At 44.9% G+C, this 8,850-nt stretch overlaps 1 protein-coding gene across 2 annotated transcripts in view; it reads left to right on the top strand.

The window, feature by feature from the left end:
* LOC116389234 (bifunctional heparan sulfate N-deacetylase/N-sulfotransferase 1) overlaps positions 1–8,850 on the top strand; it is a 39,014-nt gene that overhangs the window by 7,031 nt on the left and 23,133 nt on the right. Inside the window, exon 1 of one of the 2 annotated variants that reach the window (XM_031857767.1) lies at positions 48–7,642. The exons of the other annotated variant lie outside the window; for it this stretch is intronic. The gene's annotated coding sequence lies outside the window, so the exon portion shown is untranslated. Of the gene's footprint in view, positions 1–47; positions 7,643–8,850 lie in introns of those variants that run through there. 2 annotated transcript variants of the gene reach the window in all.

The following is an 8,850-nucleotide window of genomic DNA, read 5'->3' as shown; positions in this document are numbered from 1 at the left end:
CCCCCCCCCCCCCCCCCCCCCCCCCCCCCCCCCCCCCCCCCGCCTCCACTCCCCACAGACTCTGCTGCTCTCATTTCTCACTGCCACCCTCTGTGCTATTGTCTCTTATGCCTTCTCCCGAGTAAGCCCGTTTTTATTTCTTCATTTCACTCATCTTTTTAAATTCCAGAATCCATTTCTTTTGTCCCCAGGCACAACGGGTGAAGGGTAGAGACCGTGTAGCAAATTAAATTTGGTCTCCCTCTTACGCTCCCCTTGGACGTGGGCATGATGGAACAGTCGAAGGAGAACAGGAGCAAAGAAATCTGGAGGAAAAAGCCCATTTCCCATGCATTACTGTCTCTTTCCTCGGGGTCTATAGTGGAGTAACACCACAACACCTCTATTGCCTTTTTTTCCCTGTCTTTAATTTTCTTTTTCTTGCTCCCCTCCCCGTCTCGCTCTCGCTGCTGCTGCTGTTCCTTCTCACGCAGCCTAGCCTGAAGGTCTCTCTGCTCTTGCTACTACCGCTAACACAACCTGACCCAGTTTATTAGTTTGGGTCTAGTGAATCATTAATCGAGGTTATCTAACTGTTCCTGTAATGATTCCGCTGTGACTTGTGTGTGTCAGAGCCTCTCTGCGTACAGAACCGATCAAGCCTTGTGCTTCTTGTTCTACACATGTGCGCTCTATCATAACCATCTTGCAAAAAAAAAAAGCATCGACCCTCAAGCTAGACTATATGTTTAATAGGTGTGCCATGCACTGTAATATGTCATTGTGTCAGAGCACAATACGAGGACTAAGTGCACTGAATGCAAATTAATCTTGTGGGATGGCAGCAGCTGAATAGAGTGTGGTTTTGGGGAAAGGAGGGGAGCAAAGGGAGGGACAGAAGGAGGGCTAATAGTGGCGACAGAGAGGAGAGGGAGAGAAAAGGGCATGTGAGGAGGAGGAGGAGGGCTGTGGGATGTAGTCATCGCCAGGCCCATTCATCATGCAATGCCTGCTGGGATGCACCGGGGTCAGTCCCGCACAACACAATTACAGCCTGTTCTGGTGTGTTGTGCTCGCCACCACTGTGTTCCGACTATGTTCCGTTGTCTTTTGTTAGATTCCCTCTGTTCTACCGCTCTTGTTTTCCTCTCTGCTCTGTGGTGTGCGCTCGTGTTCAGTGGCAGATCTCTTCTTTTTGAACTCGCTGCTTGAGCAGTCACTAAATGATCTGCGGCAGGTTCTTTGAGCAAAACATTTCAATTAGCTGAGCATTTGTTGTGTTTTTCTTCGCATCTTTGAGTCTTTTAATCTCTCTCTTTTGTCTTTCGCAATTACTCGCCACAATTCTTATCTTTTTTTTTTTTTGCTCGTGTGGCGTGTAGCCTCTTGCCGGGCTGCCGTATGACATCCGTTGCGCAGCCGACGCCTTTCATCCACATCTGAATCGCAGCCGCGAGCTTGGATCTTGTGATTGACGGGCCTGGTTAGCATGGGGGCGTGAGATTTTAGTGAGCATGTTGTTTACCCTGCCCGCCTGACAGTCCTCTATGGTTCTACAGATGTTTCCAGAAAGCTGTAAATATCCGCGGTGTGCTGAAATGTCAGTTGACAGCGTATCCGATGATAAGGATGTCTGTCTTTCTGTGCCTGGCTATTCTTCACGCCAGGAAACCTTTGAGGTGGTCTGAAGGTCTAAATGAAAACATCATGCAAGGATCCAGCTACATCAGCTATTGAAGATGATCCAGATATGCGTGTTCACATCATAGCACATGGCAGGACTTCATGTCATGGTGGTGGCATCTGTTCCTGTCACTCTGCTGAGAAACAATACATGAGAGACGGCATAGATCGGCCCTTTATCTCGATGGATGATCTGATTTCATCTTGGAGCACCTTGCTGCATATATTTAGATTCAACTATTCGGTGCTTTAAGGAACAAACTTTATACTAAGTCAGCTGTTAGCTTAAAGACCCAGTGGGTATTTTATTTTGGATAATATGCATGATAGATATAATCACTGTTTACACAATTAAAAATAAATTACTATGTGGATGAAAACAAGTATTTGTATGTTTCTCTAAAGAGTGGTATTATATCTTAAAAAGATAGAATACCGTGGCTGCAACTAATTATTTTGATTATTAATGAATCTGATCATCATTTTCTAAATTAATCAATTATTTGTTTGGTTGGTAAAAAAATGTTGCCTAACCCAAAGTTCATATCTTCAACTATTTCCAATCACCAGTTCAAAACCTCCAAATGTATAATTGACTTTCATACGCGACACACATCTCACATTTAGGAAGCTGGAACTATGAACTGTTTGGCAATTCTGCTTGAAAAATTACTTAAATTAACTATCAAAATTGCTGTCGTTATTAGTTGTTAGCAACTAATTGATTTCAATTAATACACAACATGTAATATAGTATACTTTATGATGTTAACAATATGAATCGGATCAGATTGAGTGGCTGTCGAGTGTTTTGTGTGCGCCTTGTTACTTCATGAGTTATAGGCCCCAGCTCTGTGTTCAGATGTTTAATGATGGGCTGCTAGTCTTTGGTTTACTTTTGGATGACAAATTCTGCCTTTAATAAATGACACCATTAGTACAACTGGTTATATTTTGTAATATATCAAGCTGATTATGGGGAAATATTATGCAACTGAAGTTGCTTTTTGTTTATTTATTTTTTATATTATTCTTTCTAAGCCACATATGTAATTTTGATGATGAACCTGCCAAAAACAAATCCTTGAAATGACAAATACTCAAGTGTTCTTCTACGGTTTTAGTCTTGGCATAAACAAGCTGTTTAATAAACAGCATTTGGGCCGTGGGGAGCTGTGGGTTTTTCTCATCTCCGAGCGAAACGATTTCCAGTAGTTGCTGAAGTATTTCTCGTAACGGAACAGAACGCACCCAAAGGGCCCAGAAGTTCACGCGCTCTCGAAGGATGCATTGGGTGGTGGCTTGGCTGACCAGAACGAATAGGAAGCCCAAAGACTGACTGAAAGAATGACAAATCTGCAGAATATGCAACAGTTTTTAAAAGTATGTAGCATCTGGAACCAATCTGAAACAATGGATTGTCTTAAGCAGGCTCCATGTCGAATCGTATGGATGCTTCTCCTTCCTGACTTCCTTGAGTTTCGGCCTCCTGAGACGAACTTGGGAAGGAGTTGGCTGACACGGAGAGATCGACTTGGCATTCTTTGATTTGATATTCATCTTAAAACTCTGCACTGAACCTCGCACGTACTCAAAAACTTTCGGTGGAATGGCAGAATGAGGGTAAAATCATATCCTCCTTCCAGTCACGTCAGCTGTGAAGCCTGGGCTTCATGATATTGGATTCTTACTGAATGATACCACTTAAATACAGTATAAGGGATAAAGTCAATAACAAATGTGTTAATATAATTAAATACAACATGCACAAGTTATTGGCACCATTAAGGCCGACGGTAACTGCTCGGCTCTAATCAACAGATAAGCCAAGTGTCTTTAATTTGAAGTGGCCTTTTTCTATAACCTCTAAACATGGCCGCTTTTGTATAGTCTAGGACGAGTTCTAACAGCATCTCTTGGCGACAGTCCGGGTTGCCAAGAACACCTGCTCAGCACCTCCCCGACCTGCAGACGCAGCGGCTCGTCTGTCGTCGAGTTGTCTTTTGTGTGCCCTAATGAAGCCGGGGAGATGTGACGACATGCCTCGCGTTTCACTCTTCACCTAATTGTGTTGATGTGGAGGCTGATATTAGTGTGCCGGTGGTTAATCTTCCCAGCGAGAGGAAATGGCTGAGCCATCAAGGGATACGACGCAGCTAATTAGACTTGTGTACGCTTCCATGTGTGTGAGGGGAGAGGTGGGGGTGAAGTGAGACGGAGCAAGAAAAGAAAATGGCTTGTTTCTCCTTTTTGTTATGAAAGTTTTTATTTATTGATTGAATGGGCACTGAAAGTTACTTCAAAATCCTGTCTTGCATGCGTGTTAAATCTTTTGAATGTCATGCCGCTTAATGACAGCATCCGCTTTCTGATAAGGGACAACTGGGGGAAACCTTAACATTCATTACAGCCTGACATTTTACCCACTCCACAGAACACCATCATGGAGAATTAAAGTCATCTGAAGTTGCACACAGAGCAAATGGCCTACCGGTACAATAATGCTGTTTTTGGCTTCAGCCTCCCCCGAGAAACGCTGTTAGTAGTTCTGACTGATTAGGGCCTGAAGCCACCGGCTCTCAATAAAACAGAAGACAAAGCTTCAACTCTTGCTGCTGGAAAATCAGGAGCAATGAATTAGCGATAACTGTATTAAAGGCGACACCATTAGACGGTCTGTCGGGGAAGAGGCGGACCCCTTTTCCTTGCAATTTGCAGAGTAGGTAATTTGCAGTCGGAAGGAATACAAGTGAAATGCTGAAGATTTCTTTTTCATTTTCTCTCTGTTGCTCCTCTGCGTCGTTTGCTCTCTCCTTCTGGCTACCAGTGACGGTAGTACTCACCTTATCTCCGCCGCACTGTCCCAATGTGACCTAGAAGTCCTCTTGTGAGGAGCGGTCAACTGTTCTGCCGCTCAGCTCGATATGACCCCATCGCTCTGGGTGGGAGGATCCAATATATTAAGATTATGTTGCGTGCTGTCACGCCCCACTTGGCTTGAGAAGTACTAGGCCAGCAATCATTTTTTTGCAAAGTCATACTGTGATTTATTTATTTATTTATTTTTTCCGCTCCAAAGAGTGCCTGAGGCCTTGTTTGATTTTGTTTTGTATTCCGACCTATTGCCAATGACATCCACACCGCTCATGCCCCATATTGACCATTAGCACACACAGTGCCCTTATCCGTCAGGCTGACAGTGACACTGTTTGCCACATTACCCGTCGCCCAGTCCATCTCTGTTAGTGGAGGGAGCTCAGCCCTGTCACCTGAGGGATAAAGTGTATGGTGGAAACTTGTGTCCTCTGAGGTATGCGGGGCAGATGCAGACCCTCCGTTGGTTCAGCTGTTGTGCCCGTGCCGACAGCGAGGCCACGGCTCGTCTCTGTTGTTGGAGGCGTTGCAGAGCTGGGCCAGATATTTATGGTTTGCTTTGCTGTGAGGTTTTCCATCCATCCATCCATTCCATCCATTTTCCTCCTCTTATCCGGGGTCGGGTCGCGGTGGCATGCCTCTTTAAATGAGAATTTAGAGTCATGGTGGTCCTTTTCGCAGGGGAGACTTTAGTTCCTGTGTGTTGCTTAGAACATCTCATTTCAAGCTCGAGGACTTGTATCTGTGTCTCTTCCACAACAAAGACAACAACATCTTCTTCCCAAACAGTACGCCTTTCACCTCTTTTATGACATATTTTCTCAGACTCTGGTTGGTGGTTGTGGTTTTGAACATGGTGGCTTCAGGTCAGCCCACTTGAACTGCTGGCAGCAGTGTGCCAGTTTATTTCCAGTACTCAAAGCTCTCAAAACAACTGACTCGTTTTTTCTGACCAGAAACTAATAAGCAAAATAGTTTTTTTGTTTTTTTTGCCCACACGCATTGTAATAAAAATCATACTGTACTTAAACAAACTGTGCAACAAGTCCACTTTATAATAAAAAAACAGGATCAAATTGAGAAACTACAAATTATTGGCAATTTTAAATTTATTTATTAAACTGGTATTTCAGGAACTTTTAAGGGCAGTTTTTCTCTGATCCCAAAGAGAGGAAAGGTTAAACTTGTAGTCCCTTTACCTTTTCATTACGGCAAAGCTAATGAGTCGTGTTTCTAGCTGCTGTGCTTTGTCTCAGAGGTCACTTGCTCTCATCGGGTGGTGTGGTACGAGATGACGAGTGCTTCAGACAGAGCGACTGTCTCGGTGACCTCAGCGGGATGTTCACAACCGCCTCTGAACTATCCCTCACCTGCTTCCATTATACTAGCCCGTGACAGTGAGCAAAGTAATGGGAGGTTACACGTTTTTGTCTGTGTGAGATCCGTCTGTGACAGCTGGATAATGCTCCCCTCTCGCTCTCTCAGCCAACACGTCACCTTTCCGCAGCCTCGCCCAATCGCTTGATACGACGGTGACTTCACCCTTTGATAATGGGATCCAACCTTCCTTCCCGTCCCTCTTTGCTCTCATCAGCTGCTTTCTCTAATTAGATGAGGGTGATTTCAATAAAGTTACTGTCGTCCTCACTCCATTAGTTATATTAACACTCGGATTTCTGCCCCGGAGTCGTCGATCTATCCTCAGTCTTTCACCGGGAGGGGGGCAATGCTCTTCTTTTCATGGATCTGTGTAACCTAGTTACTGAGGCCCAGCAGGGGAGGCCAATCAATTAATGAACAAAGGAGCCCGCTCGCTGAGAAGCGGCGCGAGTCTGGGACTATAAACGGGACGCTCCCAAAACATTGTCGCTGTCAGTTCAGTGCTCATCTGATGGATGTTGTTTTGCTTTGTTGTTTTGCGCGCGTCTTATGAGTCCTCTTTCAGAGGAGCGTAAAAGCCGGTGGATGCTGCTGCGGTACCTGTTCAAACACACTACCAGCCAATGTCCAGGTGTCTCTTTAAGGGGAATTAGTAGTGAAAGAACTAAAGGAAGAAGTGAACATGGAACGGGCAGCCTGCCTGTTGTAAAAGACTTTGAAAAGGGCCCGGAGGACCATTTGGACACTGTCACAAGTCCCTTGTCTGATTTTTATATTAAATTATTTCATTTAGCTTTCTTTTGCTTTAAGTGGTCTGTAGTAATACCCTTGCTTCTTCTCCAACCACCTCTTATATCTTTGAGAGGGATTGTGTATAAAGATTGTATAGCCAATGAAAGGAAACAAAAAAACATCAATGTTGCTGGCTTTGGGTGTTAACTCGCCCTTTTATTGTGGAATGTCTGCACAATGAAACTCTTGAACAGTGAAAGAAAAAGATGGATTTCAACATTTTGAATCATTACGTTTCATCGTAATTGAGATGTGAGTAAATGGACTGTGGCATTTTCTGCCACTATGTTGTGAAAAGGCTGGAAATGAAACCTGGAGCAGAGCTAACAAATTAGGTATATGTGCCGTGGTCAAAGGTTAAACGTCCATATTCAGTGATTCTGATCAGTCTCCCATGGCAACAGGCAGATTTGGACGGACAGGCCTCTTCTTTTGTCCACCTGTGCTCTCCCACTATCTTTCACCACTTTCTCATCCTTCCCTTTTCTCACTACCTCTTTTCATCCTATTGAATCCTCATTTTTCCCCCACGTCCCTCAGTTCCGCCCCTCATTCTCTCTTATCTTTTTTTTTTCTTTCTCTCTCTCTCCAGCCTCCCGGTCTCTCTGTCATCCCCTTTTTTTCCTTAATCCGGCTATTCGTCCCTAGTGTTCCCCTCCCTGTAGTTTCCAGCTCCGTCTCCCTGTGTGTGAGATCAGGGTGCAGGCTGTTGTAACAAGCTGTTGAATAATGTAAGCAGCGCAGGGCTATAGGCCAGAGTTTCAGTTAACCCTTTGATCTCTGATCACACAGTGCACATCATAAATGACAGCTCGACAGCAGGGCGAAGCAGCCCGAAGGCCTTTTTTGCTTCCGTCTTCCTCCAACCTCTACCTAAAGGATAAAGTCCCCCCCATCCGGTCCCATTGTCACGACCTTTGTAAGCAGCAACACAGTGAGTGTCCCTATCCTTTTGTTATTCAAACACTGATGTATAATTGAAGGGTTAGAAAAGGCGATGCTGAATAATTGATATTGGAGCAAAGATGTCGTGGCATCCTGAACTTTATCCTACTCTGTATTTTTTACCTGCAGTGCCGATAAAAGATTCACCAGTTTGCTTCCCTTCTGGTCGTCTAGTTCAGCGGGCACTGATTCACCGTGGCACCGAGCCGTCTCCTCTGACAGAGGAGCTATTATCATTATTTCATTCATACTTATTTCACCTGCGCGTACACTGCGAAGTGTCAAAACACAAGGCAGAGGACGGTAGAATAGTCCTATTAAATCCTCAACAACAGTCAAGTTTGCGCGTGTGTTACCAGTTTCTATCAATTAACTGACAGAGTCGTGCAAAAAAAAAAAAAACGTAACCAGCACACAAGGTCTCATTAACCCTTTGTAATCGATACAGATTCCCGTCTCCTTAAGTGCTTCTAGTTAACTTTAGAGCCTCGTATCCTGAGGCTAGGGTGTATTGATCTGCTGGACCGATTGGAAGTTTCCCTTCAGGAGGTGAAGGATAGCGGTGGGACTGGGGATGTTTTTGCAAGAGAGGAGAAGGAGTGGGTCTTCATGGCTGGATCAGCTTACTACTTCCTACCCCCACACACACCTGTTACTGCCAACGGGGGGGAAAACACCCCACCAATCTGTGTGGCTGTGTGTGTGTGTGTGTGTGTGTGTGTGTGTGTGAGAGAGTGTGGAAATGGCTTTGTGTGCTCAGGAGAGCAAATGGCTGAGAGGCGTAGCAAATGAGAAATGTGTTACATAGGGTTTATGGTGACGGCGTGTGGCTGAACCGCATTGACTTTGGCAGCTGTCGGCTGGTTATAGATGGGTGGCGGGAGACAGATTTTAGATTTTATAAGGCTAACGGTCTACATGACAGTCTGCTTTTCAGTTTGGGTGTTTGGACCCATAGCCCCACCGCCGAGCCGCATGTACCCAGCAACACGTGAATGTGCACACGTATACACACCATTGCACTGTCAGGTGTGTGTGTGTGTGTGTGTGTGTGTACAATGCTGAACAGTGATATTTAATCCATAACTCTGACAGGCTTTCCTTGAACTGACGGGGAAAAGCATCGCTCTCTTCCCACATATATACACCTCTCTCTCTCTCTCTCTCTCTCTCTCTCTCTCTCTCTCTCTCTCTCTC

This window comes from Anarrhichthys ocellatus, unplaced genomic scaffold (genome assembly GCF_004355925.1).
Source record: "Anarrhichthys ocellatus isolate YVR2014 unplaced genomic scaffold, GSC_Weel_1.0 scaffold19, whole genome shotgun sequence".
Classification (NCBI taxonomy): Eukaryota; Metazoa; Chordata; class Actinopteri; order Perciformes; family Anarhichadidae; genus Anarrhichthys; species Anarrhichthys ocellatus.
Note: the sequence above shows the minus strand (reverse complement) of the source record. Positions and strands in the feature narration are given on the sequence as shown.